This window comes from Corvus cornix, unplaced genomic scaffold, assembly GCF_000738735.6.
Source record: "Corvus cornix cornix isolate S_Up_H32 unplaced genomic scaffold, ASM73873v5 scaffold17, whole genome shotgun sequence".
In the NCBI taxonomy this organism is placed as follows: domain Eukaryota; kingdom Metazoa; phylum Chordata; class Aves; order Passeriformes; family Corvidae; genus Corvus; species Corvus cornix.
Genome location: NW_024108685.1, coordinates 162,103 through 180,847, shown reverse-complemented (window position 1 = coordinate 180,847; position 18,745 = coordinate 162,103). Strand labels below are relative to the sequence as shown.

Sequence of the window (18,745 nt, the reverse complement as noted above, 5' to 3'; positions counted from 1 at the left end):
TGATGCAGCCAGAAAACTGTTCTCATTTCTCATTCATTCCCGCTCTGCTGAGGATGGATCTCAAGGCCAAAACAAAATTGCTGCAGGTTAATTTATTTCATTTGAATACCATGTGAGTCTCCCTATTCACACAATGTCTCCGGGTCACACAAGCTTGGTGGATGCCAAAGGAGGAGGGGATGAGTAATGACATTTCTTCTTCAAGACAACAACATCACAAGTGGGGAAGAAAAAATCTGTAAATAAGGAAAGAGACTTGATCTGCCATGACATGCACTGAGACTCACTGACAGAGGACAGCAGGCAGGCTGTGGCTGCTGGAAAGCATCCAGTCCTAAGTTTCTTCAGGGCATCCTTGAGCTTCTGGTTCCTCAGGCTGTAGATGAGGGGGTTCAGTGCTGGAGGTACCACCAAGTACAGAACTGACACCACCAGATCCAGCAGTGGGGAGGAGGTGAAGCGGGGCTTCAGGTAAACAAACACAGAAGTGCTGATAAACAGGGAGACCAGTCAGGTGAGGGAAGCACATGGCTTTGTGCTGTCCCTGCCCAGAGGGGATCCTCAGCATGGCCCTGAAGATCCGCACAGCATAGAAAAGAATGAATACAAAATACCCAAATCCTAAACAGACAGTAAACACAAGAAGCCCAACTTAGACCAGTTATTTTCAGAGACACTCCAGTCTCCAGATTCTCAGAGACTTGAACCTTTGTTGTCATGGAGAAGCAGGTGGACTCAGAACCCTGCAAGGTCAAGGGTCTGTTGAAGATGAAGGCTGGAAGAGAGTCATGGCATGTACCAGGAGGGAGGTTCCTCCCCCATCTGAAAACCTGGACCTTCTACAACAAGTAAGAGGCCCTGGTGGCCTCTTACTGATGAGGTAAGAGGCCACCAGCTGATGAGGTGGGTGAAGGTGCTTCTGGGATAGAGGAGCCTCCTAAAGCAACACCACCTGTACCCTGCATCACAATCTCCTCTGTTAAGAGGAAAAGAAGGGTAGCTGTAATAGGACACTCCCTGCTAAGGAGAACGGAGGGCCCAATTGGCAGACAGGACCCAACTCACAGGGAAGTCTGCAGTCTCCTAGGGGCTTGGGTAAGGGACACTTCTGGAAAACTCTCCAGTCTAGTAAGGCCTTCTGATTACTATCTGCTATTGGTTTTTCAATCTGGCAGAGATATATACAGAAATTACAAAGAGAAATCTGAGGGCAATCAAAAGCGATTTCAAGGCCTTGAGACAATTGGTTGAAGGATCAGGAGCACAGGTAGTAATTTCTTCGATCCTTCTGGTAACAAGGAATAATATTGATAGGAATAGGCAAGATCCATCAATGTGTGGGTCCAAGGCTGATGCAATTGGAAAAAATTGGGTTATTTGACCATGGGATGATCTATTCAACACCTCGTCTACTGACACCTGATGGGATTCACCTTTCTCAGAGGGGAAAAAGAGCTCTAGCACAGGAGCCAGTGGGGCTTGTTGACAGAGCTTTGAATGAGCTTAGAAGGGGGAAATGGACAAAACCAGGCTCACCAGTGATGAGCAATGAGATGGAGTGCCAAAACTTGAGGGAAGGAGCACTAATAGGATCTCTCAATCCTGCCACAATGTACCACACCTGAAATGTTTCTACATTAATGCATGCAGCATGAGTAACAAAGATGGGCTGGAAGCTTTGGCCCACTGCCAGAGATTTGACATCACTGGCATAAGTGAAACCTGGTGGGATGAGACAACTGTGATTGGAGTACCCTGTTGGATAGTTAAAGGCTCTTTTGGAAGGATAAGCAGGGGAGAAGAGGCACTGGCTTGGGAAGACAAACAGCACCACAGCAAATGTCCTCCCCTTCTTCCCTCTTCCCCCCACTTTATATCCTGAGCATGCTGCCATAAGGTCTAGAATAACACTTGGGTCAGTTGGGGTCACCTGCCCTGGCTGTGACCCCTCCCAGCTTCCCATGCACGCCCTCCCCACTGTGGCCGTATGAGAGGCAGGAAAGGCCTCGGTTCTGGCTGAGCTCAGCAAGAAACAAACCATATCTGTGTTCTCAGCCCTGTGTTCAGCACAACCCCAAACACAGCTCCACTGCTGCCTGTGCAAAGGAAACTGGACTGGCATTGGCAAAGGAAATTAACTCCACCCCAGCCAGAACTAGCACAAGTGCTCTGAGGTCTCCACACCACCTGGTCTTCTCCAGGCTGAACAGCCCCAGCTCTCTCAGCCTGGCTCCATAGAGAAGGTACTCCAGTTCTCTAACCCACTTCGTGACCTCTTCTGGACTTTCTCTGACAGTTCTAAGTCCTTCTTATGATGGGGACACCAGACCTGTGCGCAGGACTCCAGATGGGGTCTCACAAGGGCAGAGTAGAGGGGCAGAGTCACCTCTCTCGATCTTCTGGCCACATTCCTTTGGATGCAGCCGAAAACTCTGTTAGTTTCTGGGCTGGTAGTGCTCACTGCAGGCACCTGCTGAGTTTTTCATCTACACCCCAAAGTCTTTCTCCACAGGGCCATTCTTGATCATTTCACCACCCAGCCTGCTGGTATGTCTGGGATTCCCATGATTCTGGTGTAAGGCCTTGCACTTCGCTTTGTTGAACTTCATGAGGGTTTCATCGGCCTCACCCCTCAAGCCTGTCAAGGTCCCTCTGGATGGCCCATCCCTTCCCTCCAGTGTGCGGTGCACCACACAGCTTGGTGTCATCAGCAAACATGCTGCAGGTGCCTCAATCCCTCTGTCCATGTCACTGACAAAGATGCTGAACAGTGTTGGCCCCAGTATGGACCCCACTGGTCACTGGTCTCCACGTGGACAATGAGCCGTTGACCACAACTCCTTGCATGCAGCCATCCAGACTGTTCTTTGTCCACCAAATGCTCCATTCATCAAATCCATGTCTCTCCACTTTGGAGACAATGATGTCATGAGGGACAGTGTCAAACACTTTGCATAAATTTAGACAGACAACATCGGTTGCTCTGCCCCCATCCACCAATGCTGTAGCCCTGCCATAGAAGGTCACCAAATTTGTCAGGCATGATTTCCCCTTTGTAAAGCCATGTTGGCTGCCACCAATCACGTCTTTGTTTTCCATTTCCTGGGAGCTGGGGCCATTCTGGTGGTACTGGTGGTGCCGGGAGCACATCCAGGTATGGGTGAGGAGCTCATCCAGGTGTGGGTGAGGAGCTCTTAGGTGAGCTCAGACACACAGTGTGGGGAATGGGAGGGGGCTGGGACCTCAAACAGAGTTTAGGGTGCAGCTGGGGATTGGAGGTACTGTGGAAAAGGCATAGAAAGGTGGAAATGAGGGAATGAGATGTGAAGGGGGGTCCCATGACATCCTCTGTACCTCTCCCAACAGTTCCCTGGGGTGCTCAGGGTGGAGCTGCAGTTAGATGGCAACAGGAGTGGGGGGATTCATGCTGGGGCTCATCATCCTTCCTCTACCTGCACAAGGTGAGCAGGAGGCGGGGGAATGGAGGGCATTCCTGGAGTGCCTCCTGTACATGGGGATGCCCTAGCTCTGAGGTTGACCAGGGAGCCGGGCTCCAAATTTTGATGGTGGGTTATTGAGATTGCTCTTACCTCCTCCTGAACCCATCTCCCAAGATCAAGCAAGCTCAAGGATTGCTCCCACACAAAAGGTGCCAGGACAGAAAGCTATTGCCGGCCTTTCCCTCCTCTGGGCAGCCATCACCTGCACAGCAACAATGGGCCCAGGTGTTGTACTTCCCAAGGAAAGGCACTGACATCCACTTCAGGAGCCCACCAGCAGAATTTGGTGCTACCAGGTCTCCATACGTCATCCGTGCAAAAAGCAGGGCCTGCAGTAACCACAGATACCCCTCTCCACTTCTCTGTCTCTCTTACCATCCTGAAGTATCTCCCCATCCCTCTCTTGTTCCCAGGATCCCATTTTCTGGCTCTTTCTCTACCTCCTTCTCTCCTTCCTCCTTCTTTTCTCTTCTCTCTTTTCTTCCTGTCCTGCAGGACAAATGGGGCAGGCCAGGTGGGACCTGTGAATGAGGGGTGGCCGACCAATAGTTCCCAAAGGGAATGCAAAGGGCTTCCAGAGTTCTTTCATTAGTGCCTGTATTGGGTTTGTGTGGCCAAGTTCTGGTGGCAGGGGGGCTACAGGGGTGGCTTCTGCCAGAAGCTGCCAGAAGCTTCTCTGTGTCCAGCAGAGCCAACACCAGCTGGCGCCAGGACGGACACACCACTGGCCAAGGGTGGGTCAAACAGAGATGGCAGTGACACCTTGTCTCAGTTAGAGACAAGTTTAGGGGGAAACACTCTGGAAGGAACATCTCCTCCACAGAAGACAGGTTTTCAGCACTCCCTCCCCCACCAGTACGAAAGGAATTGCTTGGAGAAAAGTGAAAAAAAATATTTATTTAACAAACAAACTGCCAGCAGGGCACAGGAAAAATGAATAGCTGTTAAAATATTAAACTTCCTTGATGCAGAGAAAGCTGGTGGACTTAGAGTTCCCTCTGTAGCTGGCTCAGCCCCTCCCGAGGTCCAAGGCCGGGATGCGGCATCCCTGCAGCCTCCCCACTGGTCCGTGGGGTCCAATGACCTGGTTCTCAGACCACAGCTAGGCCAAACAGTTCCAGAAGAAGAAGAAAAATTTCCAGAGGATTTTGGTATGCTGGTATGCAGTCCTGGGAAAAATTCTTGCCTCAGCTAACAGGTTAGCTAAAACCAGGAAGGTGATCCCTCAGCTCTGCAGCAGTAAGAATGTGGGGGAGCGTGTGAGTCCTTGAACGCAAATCACGCTGAAGAATTCGGTCGGCTTCCCCCCCCTTTCCCTCGGGCCCAGCCTAAAGCTGAGGGACCCATTTCTGGGCAGTAAGCAGACAATAGGGGAATACAGTATTATAAAATCACCCCAAGACACACCTCAGGGATAATGGATTCAAGAAGGAAAAAGTTCTTGGGCAGATGCGAATTGGTTCCAGAGAGACCAGAGCGAGAACATGCGAGAGGAACACTGCAGGACACCCAGGGCAGTGTAGAAGGGGGCAGGAGCTGCTCCAGGTGCCAGAGCTGAGATTCCCCTGCAGCCCCTGGAGAAGCCCACGCTGGAGCAGGCGCATGCCCGAAAAGGATGTGAGGCCCATGGAAAGCCTGTGCTGGGATCCCTGTGGATCCCTGGGGAGAGGAGCCCACCCTGCAGCAGTTTTGCTGCAAGGACTTGTGACCCTGTGGGGGACCTATGCTGAGGCAGGGGAAGGACTCCCAACTTGTCTCCCTGAGCAGCAGCAGGAACAAGATGTGATGAACTGACCGTGACCCCCATTCCCGTCTCCCTGTGCCACTGGAAGAAGGGAGAGCCCGGGAAGGAGGGAGGGGGTTGGGGAAGGTGTTTGTAAGATCTATTTTACTTTCCATTATCCTGCTATGATTTTGATAGGTAATTAATTCAATTCCTATCCCCACCAGACTGTTTTGTCCGTGAGTGCCGTCCCTGGCCCGGCTGCGATGCTGGGCCTGAGTGCACCCCAGCACCGGATGGCCCTCCTGGCTGCCAGGGCACTGCTGACAGATCCAACTGGAGCATCGATCAGGTCCCCGGGTCCCTTCCTGCAGCTGCTCTCTACTCTCTCCTTTCCCCAGTCTGTACGCACATCCAGGGTGCCTGGAAGAGCAGAAGAAGAGGCGAAGAGAGATGAAGAAGGAGAAGCAGGAGGAGGACGGATGAAGGACGAAGAGGAGAAGCCAATATTCAGCAGCAAAAGAAGCAGCCGGAGGAGGAAAGGACGAGGCAGAGAGAGGAGGAGGAGCAGGAGGAGGAGCAGGGGCAGGAAGAGGAGGAGCCACAAGTCCACAGCTCATTGTAAGTGCAGCCCCCCGCTCTGGGAGCATCGGTCCTCCCCTCCGCATCCCGCAGGTGACCGGGGAGCGGGAGCTCGCCGCAAATATCATGGGGGGTTCCTGGGAGAGTTTTTCTGGGAGGCCGATCTTTGGATCTTCCGGGATTCCAAAGCTGAGCCGGAAATGCGCCTTGGGGGGATATTGAAGGGTCTCCGGGAGGTGGCGTTTTTGGCGTGGTCCCGGTGGCGGCTGCCGGCAGAGCCCCGGCGGTGGGCGGGGGTACCGCGTTCCCGGAGCCGCAGTGGGGTTGGGCTTCCTGGTCAGGTCCCGCCGCCTCCATTGTCAGCCCGCCCTCGTGGCGATCGCCCGGTACTGGCGGGGGGGTGGGACACCGGTTTTGGGGGCCCTTCGGAAGAGCCGAGGTGTGTGGGGGGAGCCCCAGAGAGGGGAGACCGGAGAGGGGCGATACCGGAGCTGGGGGACCCCCAGCAGCCTGGAGGGGGTCGAGCACGGAGACGGAGAAGCCTGGAGAGGGGGTACGCTCGGGAGCCAGAAGCGGAGTACCCAGAGAGGGGGCACCGCCGGCAGCCAGGGGAAGGGGATAGGTTGGAGAGGGCTCCCCAAGGAGCACCGAAGTGGGAAACCCAGAGTGCGGGGAGCTCTGGAACCCCCAGCATCTTGAAGCAGAGAGTCAGGGCACAAACGTCCCAGGACTCCCAAGACGCCCTGTATCCCTAAGCAGGGGGACCTCGGATGGGGGGACCCACTGGACCTCCAGCAGCCCAGATGAGCGACCACCATAACCCCCAAATCAGGAAGACCTCTGGGATTCTCAGGACCCTTGGGGTCCTTGAGAGTGGGGATCTCCAATACACGGAGGACCCCCAGCAGCCTGGACAAGGGGAAACTGAAACACAAAAGTGGAGAGACCAGAGAGGGGGAACTCCTGAAAGATTTTTCTTTGGCAGAATCTTGATCTTTAGACGTTTTTGAGGGGTGAGTTTTCGTATTTTGGTTGTTTTTTGGGCTAAATCTTGGTGCTTTGTAGTTTTTGGGGCTGAATTTCCTACTTTAGAGGGTATTTTTGCTGAATCTTGGGGTTCTGGGGGCTGTGTCTTAGTGTGATGCCCAGTGACTTCCAGAGATGGAGTTGGACAGGAGGAATATCCAATCCAGCACATCTCACGTCTTGTTTTTTCCACCAAAACCAGGATTTCTCATTCCAAAACTTTGACCAGATAGAGGAGGAGGCTGCAAGGAAGAGGAAGATGCCCTGGGACACCCAGACAGGTGAGGAGGAAGTCAGTGCCCCTTTCCCCTTCTCTCCTGCTCCATCTCCCAGCCCAGCATCGCCCCCGGCTGCAGGACCCCGCTGCCAATGCTGTCCTGCCAGAGACAGATTTGAGGGGATCTCCTTCCCCTTCCCTATGGCACAGAGGCAAATCTCCTTTCTCTCCTCTTTTCTTCCTCCTTCCTTCTCCCTTCTCCATGTTTCTCCTTCTCCTTTCTTCTCCTTGTTCCTTCTCTTTCCTGTCTCTCCTTCCTCCTTTTTCTTCATGCTCCTTCCTCCCTTTTCCTCATTCCTTCCTCTCCTTTCTTCTTCTTCCTCTTCTTCATTCTTTTTGTTCCTTCTTCTCCTTCCTTTTCATTCCTTCCCCTTCTGCCTTCCTCACTTCCTTCCTCTCCCTCTTCCTGCTCTTCCTTCCTTCCTCTCTCCTCAATCCCTCCTCTCCTTGTTCCTTTGACTCACTCATTTCTTCTGCTTCTTCTTCTGCTTCTTCTTCATCATCATCGTTGTTGTAATCATCTTCGTCGTCGTCGTCATCGTCATTGTCTTCTTCTTCTGTCTTCTTCTGTTTTATTCCTCTTCTGTCTTCTTCCTTCCTCTCCTTTTTCCTTCCTCTTCTTCCTTCCTCTCCTTTTCCCTTCCTCTCCTTCTTCCCTCCTCCCCCAGGGAATGAGCTGTGCACGGGGACCAAAGAGGACAAATCCCCACATCAGAAGCTCGTGGAAGAGGCCATTTTGAGCAGCTCCACAGCACAGGAAGTCAACAAGGAGGAAAAGCCCTGGAGATCCCACATGAGGAGGGGCTGCAAACCCAGCCGAGGGATCTCTGAGGAGGAAAGACCCGCCCTGTGCCAGGAAGGTGGCCAGAGCTTCAGCCAGAGCTCAGAGCTGGTGATCCATGAGCAGCTTCATGAGAGGGAGAAGCCCTACAAGTGCTTGGAATGTGGGAAAAGCTTCAGCTGGAGCTCCCACCTGATCCGCCACCAGAAGATCCACACTGGGGAACGGCCCTACACGTGTGGGGAATGTGGGAAGAGCTTCAGCCAGAGCTCCGACCTGGAGTCCACCAGCGCCTTCACACAGGGGAACGCCCCTACAGTGCTTGGAATGTGGAAAGAGCTTCAGCAAGAAGTCCAGCCTCATATACCACCAGCGCTTCCACACTGGGGAACGGCCGTACATTTGCTTGGAATGTGGGAAGAGCTTTAGCCAGAGCTCCCACCTCATCAGCCACCGCCGGCTGCACACAGGGGAACGACCGTACAACTGCTTGGAATGTGGGAAGAGCTTCAACCGCAGCTTCAGCCTTGTCATCCACCAGCGTGTCCATACTGGGGAACGGCCCTACAAGTGTGGGGAGTGTGGGAAGAGCTTTCGGACCAGCTCTGATCTCCTCATGCATCAGCGGATGCACACGGAGGAGAGGCCCTTCCGCTGCATTGATTGTGGGAAGAGCTTCATTCGTAGCTCTGACCTAATCAAACACTGGCGCGTCCACACCGGGGGAGAGGCCCTACAGGTGCCTGAAGTGTGAGAAGAGCTTCACCCAGAGTTCTGCCTTGACCTCACACCAACGGACCCACTGGTAAGAGAAGCCCTACAAGGGCCCCAGCTCCAGGAAGAACACTGGAGGATCCATGTTGGGCTGAGGCCTGGTGACCCATGTTTCTGGTGATCCACACTGGAAGACACCTGGCATGTGGTCTCCGCATCCTCCTTCTTCCCCACAGGCATGCAGATCAACACAGGGACAGGAGCATCCATTGGGACAAAGGCTGACATTAGAAATTCATTGGGAAGAGTGGATTTGTTGGCTTTAAACCCCAACAAGTCTCACCTGCTCTGTCCAATCATTTCTTCCTGTGGTGTCAAGCAACACTGGATGATCTTTAGGGTCTTTTCCAACCTAAATAATTCCACTATTCTAATTCTCTGTGGCCCATGATTGTCTTGCACAGCCAGATGGTGATAGACTGGGGCAAAGACCAAAATTTTGAAGACAGTGGGGTGGAGACCCCTCTAAAAAGGCTCTTCCACCCACCCAACCCAACCCCATGGATACTCACACCATGCTGACATGTAAATCTTTTTATTTTGGCCTTGATTTTCTTTTGATTCCTGATCATCCCTTAAAAACACCTGAGACTGGGGTGAAAATAAAGAAATTGAATGAAGACCTCTAAACCTCCACCATTTTACTGGGATTTTGGGGTTCAGGGGAATATTTGGGGAGATGTGGGAGAGTTTTCTCCATTGCTTTTGCGCCCCAAATCCAAGAGGGATCAATCTGTTACATCAAAATGACTCAATCCCAACCTAAAATACCTTGATCCCACCCCAGAAGGGCATGATCCCACCTCAAAATGGCTCAATTCCACCCCAAAAATTACACAATCCCACAGCACCCCCAAAACCCCTAGGAGGGGTGGGATGGGGTTTGTGATGGTGTGGGATGTGGATTGGGAGGAGTGGGATGGAGTTTGGAAGAGAGGAATGGGGTTTGGGAGGGATGGGATGGGGTGGGATGGAGGAAATAGGGCTTGGAAAAAGGGACCTATATCCAGGAGGAGTGGGATTGGGATTGGGAGCGGTGGGATGCAGGTTAGGGGCTGGAATGAAGTTTGGGAGGGCTGGGGAAGGGATCTGGAATAAGATAGCGAAAGATTCGGGATGTTCAGGATGGGGGGGGCCGTGTCCCTGAGGGTATTTCAGGGTACCCCCAAATCTGGAGGTTTTGGGGTAACTGCCATTCCTGAAGGGATTTTGGGATATTCCCCATTCCTGAGGGGATTTCTGGGCACCCCCCATCCTGAGGGAGTTTTTGGGGTACCCAGAATCCGGAGTGGGAGGGGGGAGACGTGACTTTGGCACTTGGGAGGGGGGCCCCAGAGGGAGTGATAAAGGTAGCCCATTTTGGGGAGGACCCTGCTGATTTCTGCTAGCGTTGGGGCGTTATAAATGGCTTTTTGGAATATACTGCTAATTTTCGGGGGCTGAGGTGACTCTCCCCCATTCTCGGGGGCTGCGGTAATGTAGGATGAGGTGAACCCATTTTGGGGAGAATCCTGCTCCTTTCTGCCAATTTTCAGGTAATAAATAGCTTGTGGAAGTCCCCTGCCTTCATTTTGTGGGGTTGGGGTGACCCCATGGTTCCTCCGATGCCGGAGGCGTTATAACCGCTTGTGGGGGTCCCCCGATTGCGGGACATCCCAGCTGGAGGAGGGTGTCCCCCCTTGCTGCAGCCCCAGCCCTCAGGCAGCGCTCAGCCGTGCAGAGCGCTCGGCGCTGATGGCTCCGCACTCGCCAGGCAGAGCCGCAGTGCCCGGCGCTTCCCACCTGGACCAGCCCCCCCGGACTCCGCTCTCGCCCCCAGCGCCCCCGGAGCGGAATTTGGGGAGGGGGAGGTGGGGGCGGCCAGGCCGGGCCCCCCGCGCTGTCCCGGCGGGGGCCGAGTGCGGGCGGGAGCCCCGCGGGGCCCGGCCCTGCCCGGGCACGGCTGATGCCGCCCGCCCGCGCTCCGCACTGGTCCGGACTGGTGCTCCCAGTGCCGCGCGGGGCGGGGCCGCGGCGATCCCCGCAGGGCACAGCGCGGCTGCTTTTGGGGTGTCGGGACCTGCCCGGCGCTGGGGATGGGACAGCTGGGTCCGTACTGGTGGTTACTGGTGGTGCTGGGAGTCCTCCGGCTGCGGGCGCGGAGCTCTCTGGTGAACGGGGTGGGGCGGGCGAAAGAGGGAAGCAGTAGGGGCAGGACGGGAAAAGGTGTGGTAGGACCCCCAAACCAAGAGCAGGGGATGGTGGGCTGGGGATCTGGGGGACGATGGGAAAGGGGTGGAGGTGTGGTCTGGGAGCCATAAACGGAGTGGGACGGATATGGGAGCCACAAAGCTCAGTGAAAGGGGCAAGTCGGACCCCCATAGTAGGAGGTGGGTGGCATCCCTAAACCAAGTTCTGGGGAAACCTGGAGATTGGAGGTATGATTGGAAGGGGGTGTGAGAGGGTGGAGAAGAGGGTCTTTTGGCTTCCAGACTGAGTGTGAAGGGGCTGAGTTCCCAATACTGAACCGGGGTGTTGGGGACACCCCAAAACCAAGCTGTGGGGGGAGCTGGGGATTGCAGGGACCATGGGAAATGGATGAGAGAATAAGGAAAACTGGGGGTGCGACAGTTGGCAGGGGCATCCCACGGGGGTCCTTAGCCAGATGCTCTGCTCAAATGGGGTCAAACAACACGAACAATGCCCTGTTTGCATACATGCCAAGCAGTAAATGAAGAAGGGGGCTCCCACTGCTTTTGGGGTTGAATGGCAGTGAGGTAAATACAGTAGATCTGTTAAAATACCAGGATAAAGGAACAATCAAGTGATTCCACTGATAATTTATCCAAAGCTGCTGAGCTGGCACAGCTGCCTGAGCACATCTGACTGACAGTGCAAGACTTCAGACTATAAAAGCCCCATCCCAAATTTTAACTGTGGTGTCTCCTGATGTATCCATTCTTAGGGGGAGACGGATGTGGAGATTCTTCCCTGGAATAAGGACACCCCTCAAGGACTGGAGCTCCCACTGATGTGCAAGGTGGGGACACAGGGACCTCCCACTGCACAGCCCGGCTGCTTTTGGAGTGTCAACACATGTTTGGCACTGGGGATTGCACGTGGAGGGGGAGCTTGGCAACAAGAAAATGTGACTGAAAATCGGGAACTAAACTCTTTAACTCTGTAATTTCACTATTAGAAAGCAGCTTTACTTTATTTCGGTGCCAGGTGTGCACAGGGGATATCTACCCCTATCACACACTCAGCTATCTAACATATTCATTTGTATCTATATAACTAATACATATTAATACATTTCCCAAACTCATACATACATGCTAAACATTCCCCTCGAATTCTTTTACATATTCCCATCACTTCTTGGAACTCATTTATATTAGAGTAGAGGTCATTTGAGGGTCTCTGGTGGTCACCTGGGGAACATCCTAATCCTCAAATTGTCCCTATTTGGTCACAGGCCTCAAAAAAAGTGTCTTCTTGAATACATCCCTGCTCTGAACATGGATCACCAGGTCTCTCCACAATGTGGGTCACTGGATCATCCAATGTTGGGCCTCCAACGCGTGGAGAAGCTGAAGCAATAGACAAAGCTCTTCCCCCAGCAGGGGTACTCATAGGGCTTCCCTTATTGGTGGGTGCATTTGTGTGAGGTCAAGGCAGAACTGCGGGAGAAGCTTCTCCCACACTCCCAACACTCACAGGCTTTCTCCCAAATGTGGATGTGTTGGTGGGTGACGAGCTTGGAGCTACAGTTGAAGCTCTTCCTGAAGCTGGTACAGCGGAGGAGCCTCTACCCCTGATGCCTGATGAGAACTGAGATGCTCTGAAACCTCTTCCCACACTCAGGACACCTGTAAGGCTTCTCCCCGCTGTGGGTCTTCTGGTGGCAGATCATGTAGGAGCTGATGCTGAAGCTCTTCCCACATTCCTGACACTTGTAGGGCCATTCCTTAGTGTGCAGGCACTGGTGGGTGATGGAACCATCACTGAAACTTTTCCTGCATTCCTCACACTGGTAGGGCCGTTCTCCTGTGTGGATCATCTGATGGTAATTCAGGCAGGAGCTCTTCACGCATTCCCCACAGCTGTAGGGCCATTCCTGAGTGTGCAGATGCTAGTGGGTGATGAGCTTGGAGTTTTGACTCAACCTCTTCCCACAGTCGCGGCACTCATAGGGCTTCCCTTACTGGTGGGTCCGTTGGTGTCTGATCAAGGCAAAGCTCTGGTTGAATCTCTTCCTACATTCAGGACACTCATAGGGCCTCTCCCCGGTGTGCGTCCATTGATGCCTGATGAGATGTGAGCTGTTTCGAAACCTCTTCCCACACTCAGGACACTCGTATGGCCTCCCCTCTGTGTGTGTCTGCTGATGCCTGATGAGAACTGAGCTGCTCCGAAACCTCTTCCCACACTCAGGACACTCGTAAGGCTTCTCCCCGCTGTGGATGCGCCAGTGGATGACAAGGTCGGACCTGCGGACAAAGCTTTTCCTGCAGTCAGGGCACTTGAAGGGCCGTTCCCCCGTATGCAGGCGCTGGTGGGTGAGGAGGTTGGAGCTCTGACTGAAACTCTTCCCACATTGCCCACACTTGTAGGGACGTTCCCCCGTGTGCACTCGCTGGTGGGCAGCGAAGGTGGAGACATCACTGAAGGTCTTCCCACATTCCCTGCACCTGTAGGGCCCTTCCCCAGTGTGGATGTTCCGGTGGCGGATGAGGTGGTAGCTCTGGCTGAAGCTCTTCCCACATTCCAAGCACTTGTAGGGCTTCTCTCTGTTGTGAAGCCGCTGCTGGACCACCAGCTTCCGAGCTCTGGCTGAAGTTCCAGCCGCCTTCCCGGCACAGGGGGGGTCTTTCCTGTTCAGAACTCCATGGGCTGGGTTTGCAGCCCCCCCTCGTGTGGGATTTCCGGGGCTTTTCCTCCTCGTTGAATTCCTGCGCCATGAAGCCACTCAAAACGGCCTCTTCCACGAGGTTCTGCTGGGGGAATTTGTCCTCTTTGGTCTCTCTCCACAGCTCATTGTCTGGGGAAGGAAGAATAAGGAGAGGAAAGAACAAAGAGAAGGAAGAAAGAGAAGAAGGAATGAAAAAAAAAAGAAAAAGGAGAAAAATGAGCAAGGAGAAGGAAGAAGGAGAAAGAAGAATGAGAGATAAGAGGAAGGAACATGTAAAGAAAGTAGTGAGGAGAGGAAGTGGGAGAGGAAGAAGAGGAGGAAGAAGGGGAGGAAGAAAAAAGGAGAAAGGAAGAGAAGAAAAAGGAACAAAGAGAAGGAAGAAACACGAAGGAAGAGGAGGAAGAAGAGAAAGGAAGGAGGGAAAGGAAGAAGGAGAAAACAAGAAGGAAACAGAAGGAAGGAGAGGGAAGAGCAAGGAGAAGAAAGGAGGAAAAGGATCAAGGAGAGGAAGAAAAGGAGAACAAGGAGAGGAAGGACAAGGAGAGGAAGGGGTTTGATTCTGTGCCAGAGGGAAGGAGAAGGAGATCCCCCCAAATTCATCCCCGGCAGGACGGTGTCGGCAGCGGGGCTGTCCTGCAGCCAGGGGCGATGCTGGGCTGGGAGATGGAGCAGGAGAGAGGGGGAAATGGGCGGTGACTTCCTCCTCACCTGCATGGGTGTTCTAGAGCATCTTCCTCTTCCTCACAGCCTCCTCTTCCATCCAGCTAAGGGTTGGGAATGAAAAATCCTGTTTTGCTGGAATAAACAAGGTGGGGGGGGGTCCTTCCTGTCCAACTCCATCTCTAGAAGTCACTGGGCATCCTGTGTAAAATCCCCTCTAAAACACCAAGATTCAGCCCCCAAAAAAAAAAACAAACCCCGAAGATTTAGCCCCCAAAAACTTCAAGGCAGCCTCCAAACCCCCAAAACATCACATTTCAACAAAAAAACCCCTCCAAAATTTGATGATTCAGCCCCCAAAAACCTGAACCACCAACATTCAGCCCATAAAACCCCTCTTAGGAGTTCCCTCTCTCTAGTCTCCCTACTCTGGGTTTGTGGGAGGTTCTGCTTCCCTGTGCTGCTGAGGGTCCAGCAGGTTCCCCTCTCCAGGGTCCTCCACTTATGGGTGCCCGGGATTTGGAAGGTCCCAGGGGTCTCTTCTCTTCCAGCTCTGTCTCAGAGTGATGGGTTCCCAGGGGTTCCCCCTCTTAATGCTCCCTCATCTCTGGGTTGCCCCCATCCTCCAAGGTCTCAGGGGTCCCCCTTCTGTAGCTGGATGCTCTACCTAGAATGGGGTCAAAGAATTCAAACAATGCCCTGTTTGCAAAGCCCCTAGTGGTAAATGAAGAAGGAGGGTCATGCTGGTTTTGGGGTAAACAGGTCATGGCGTGCCCCCTCTTCCCCCGGCCCCCGCCCCAGCAACTTCCAGCACCCCACAGCAGGTTGGAAGCTCAGGGGGCCAGCCCCCTTTCCTACATCCTCTGCTCCACGGCCGCCGCAGCACCGGCTGCTGGGTGGGGGAAGCCCCCATGAGCCCCTAGGGATGGACCGGTGTGTTGGAGACACCCCCAGTGCGGATCCGCCTCCCCCAGGGCCGCAGGCAACCCCTCCAAGGATTAAGTAATGGAGATACGAAGGTTCCCCTTTTGGGAACCACTCTTCCGCTGTCCCACATCCCTTTATCTTCCCTCTCCCGCTCCTTTCCCATCGTCCCCCCAGATCCCAGCTCCCCCCCAGCTCGGTTTGGGGCTGACCTACCTCCTTTACCGCTCTACTTGGGGGTCCCCCCCCGTTTTCTCCCTTCTTCCCCCCGTTCACATCGTGTCCCGTCCCCCTCTCATGCGAGAGCTCCTGGCCCGCCTCCGGACGGATGGAGCGGAACTGGGGGGAGCGGAACTGGGGGAGCGGAAGGAACAGGAAGGATAGAGGAGGAGGAGGAGCAGGAGCCGGATAAAGAAGAGAAGCCGGAAGAGGACGAGGAAGAGGAGAAGAAGAAAAAGAAGAAAAAGAAGAAAAAGAAGGAAAAGAAGAAGAAAGAGAAAGAGGAGGAAATTGGCGGGTCCACCAATTTCCTGTATCCGCCCTGTATCCGCGGCCCTCCCGGCCCCTGGAGTATCTGCCCCGTCGCGTCCTGCAGGTGACCGGGGAGAGGGAACTCGCCCCAAATATCTTGGAGGTGGTTTTTTCGGGGGGGTCCCGGTCGCGCCTGTCGGCAGATCCCATACTACCGAGGGGAGGATGCGGGGTCCCCGATGCCACGTGGAGATCGCCAGGCGGGGTAGGGGACAGCGGTTCTGGCGACCCCTGGCGTGGGAAACCGGAGAGGGGCGATACCGGCTTGGAATACCCCCGGCAGACTGGAAAGGGGGAAGCACAGAGTTAACGGGGAGGGCAGGATCCTTTCGACCCTGAAACGGGGGACTGGGGGAATCCCCGGCATCCTAGAGTGGGGGGAGCCTGAAAGGGGGCACCCTGGGACCCCCAGCAGCCGAAACAGAGACTCAGGGGAGAAGGGACCCCTAGGATCTCTAAAACTTCCTGCAACCCTAAGCGGGACCCACAGGAGAGGGAAAACCTCCAGGAACTCCAAAATGAAGAGACCAGAGAGGGGGGAATCTCGGAGGGCTTTTTTGCTGAATCTTAATATTTTGGAGGGGTTTTTTTCTGCATCATGGTGTTTTGGAGGTTTTCATGGACACAGGATGTCTAGTGACTTCTAGAAATGGACTTAGGCAGGAGGAAACCCCAACCCAGCACGCTCACACGTTGTTTTACCCTAAAACCAGGATTTTTCATTCCAAAACTTGGCCAGGTGGAGGAGGAGGCTGTGAGGAAGAGGAAGATGCCCGGGAGCCCCAGGCAGGTGAGGAGGAAGTCAGTGCCCCTTTCCCCCTCTCTCCTGCTCCATCTCCCAGCCCCAGCATCGCCCCCGGCTGCAGGACAACCCCGCTGCCGACGCCGTCCTGCCGGGGACGGACTGGGGGGATCTCCTTCCCCTTCCCTGTGGCACGGAGGCAAATCCCATCCTCTCCTTGTCCTTCCTCCCCCAGACAAGGAGCTGCAGATGGAGACCAGGGAGGACAAATCCCCACAGCAGGACCTCGTGGAAGAGGCCATTTCGAGCAGCTCCACGGCCCAGGAATCCAATGGGGAGGAAAAGCCCCGGAGATCCCGCAGGAGGAGGGGCTGCAAACCCAGCCCAGGGAGCTGTGAGGAGGAAAGACCCACCCTGTGCCAGGAAGGCGGCCGGAGATCCAGCCAGAGCTCGGAGGTGGTGGAGAAGCCTCACAGCGGGGAGAAGCCCCACAAGTGCTTGGAATGTGGGAAGAGCTTCAGCCGGAGCTTCCATCTCCTCCGCCACAAGATGATCCACACAGGAGAACGCCCCTATGAGTGCATGGAGTGTGGGAAGAGCTTTAGCCGGAGTTCCTGCCTGATTCGCCACCAGGTGATCCACACTGGGGAACGGCCCTACAAGTGCTTGGAATGTGGGAAGAGCTTTGGTGACCGCTCCAACCTCCTCACCCACCAGCGCCTGCACTCCAGGGAACGGCCCTACCACTGTGGGGAGTGCGGGAAGAGCTTCAGCATCAGCTCTGACCTGTTCCATCACAAAAAGATCCACAGTGGAGAACGGCCCTACGAGTGTCCCGAGTGTGGGAAGAAGTTTCGGACCAGCTCCCATCTCCTCCTGCATCAGCGCATTCACACGGATGAGAGGCCCTTCCGCTGCCCCGACTGCAGGAAGGGCTTCAAACGCAACTCCCACCTCACCATCCACCGGCGCATCCACACCGGGGAGAGGCCCTATGAGTGTCCTGAGTGTGGGAAGAGCTTCTCCTGCAGCTCTTCCTTGACCTCACACCAACGGTCCCACTTGTAAGGGAAGCCCTGCGAGTGCCCTAACTGTGGAGTCTGCTGCTCCAACTTCATCACCCATCAGAGGACCCACATTGGATGATTCACAGTGACCCTCACTGGGCTGTGACCTGGTGATCCATGTTCCAGGTGGCCAGTATACTGGGTTTGTGTGGCCAGGTTTTGGAAGTAGGGGGCTTTAGGGTGGCTTCTGGGAGAAGCTGCCAGAAATTTCCCGTGTCCAGCAAAGCCCATCAGAGATGCCAGTGACGCCTCAGGGATAATGGATTTAAGAAGGAAAAACTTCTTGTGCAGATAGAATTAGATGCAGGGAAGAACAGAGGGAGAACGTGTGAGAGGAACAGCTCTGCAGGCACCCAGGGCAGTGTGGAAGGAAGGGCAGGAGCTGCTCCAGGCACCGGAGCTGAGATTCCCCTGTGGGCACCTGGATGAACCCAGGGGCAGGGACATCCATCGGGATGCAGACTGACAGCAGAAATCCGTTGGGGAGAGCAGATTTGTTGACTTTCGGCCCCAAAAATCTCTTGTTTTCAATTATTTTTTCTGGTGGAATCAAGGAATACTGGTTGGTCTTGGAGGTCTTTTCCAACCAAAATAATTCCATGGTTCTGATTTTCTCTGGCCCAAGGGTGTCTTCTGCAGCTAAATGTGATGGACTGGGGCAAAGACCAAGATTTTTGAGGCAGTGGGGTGGAAACCCCTCCAAAAAGGGTTCTTCCCTCCCACCCAAGCACGTGGATACTCAGCTGGCATGGACACGGAAATCCTTTTCTTTTGGCCTTGGTTTTCTTTTCATCCCTTCAAAACACCTGAAACTGTGGTAAAAATAAAGACATTGAACTGAGACATGGGTGGGGACATGGGGAATCACAGCCATGGGTGGGGACATTGGAGGACACAGACATGGAGACTGATATGGGTACACATGAATATGGCTGGGGGCGTGGCCATTCATGGGGACATGGGGGCACACGGGCATGGATGGAGACATAGGGGACAAAGACATGGATGGAAACATGGTGGGAACACAGCCATGGGTGAGGAGACGGTGGGACAGGGCCAGGGACATGTGGGGACATGGCCATGGCCGGTGCCATGGGGGGAACTTGCAGGGGATGTGGGGGATGCTGGGTTTGAGGGAGTTGAGGGTTCCTGGGAGGGATTTGGGGCTTGCTGAGGGCTTTGGGGCCCCCAGGCCGAGCGGCTCCGGCTGCGCTGGGAGACCCTGGCGGAGGTTCTGGGGCAGCTGCTCAAGGACCCCTGAGCT

The 18,745-nt window shown here is 54.5% G+C and overlaps 2 pseudogenes; one reads left to right on the top strand and one right to left on the bottom strand.

The window, feature by feature from the left end:
- Nucleotides 1-6,165: 6,165 nt before the first annotated feature.
- Nucleotides 6,166-18,324, top strand: LOC120412172 (annotated as a pseudogene).
- Nucleotides 11,827-14,982, bottom strand: LOC120412179 (annotated as a pseudogene).
- Nucleotides 18,325-18,745: the final 421 nt, after the last annotated feature.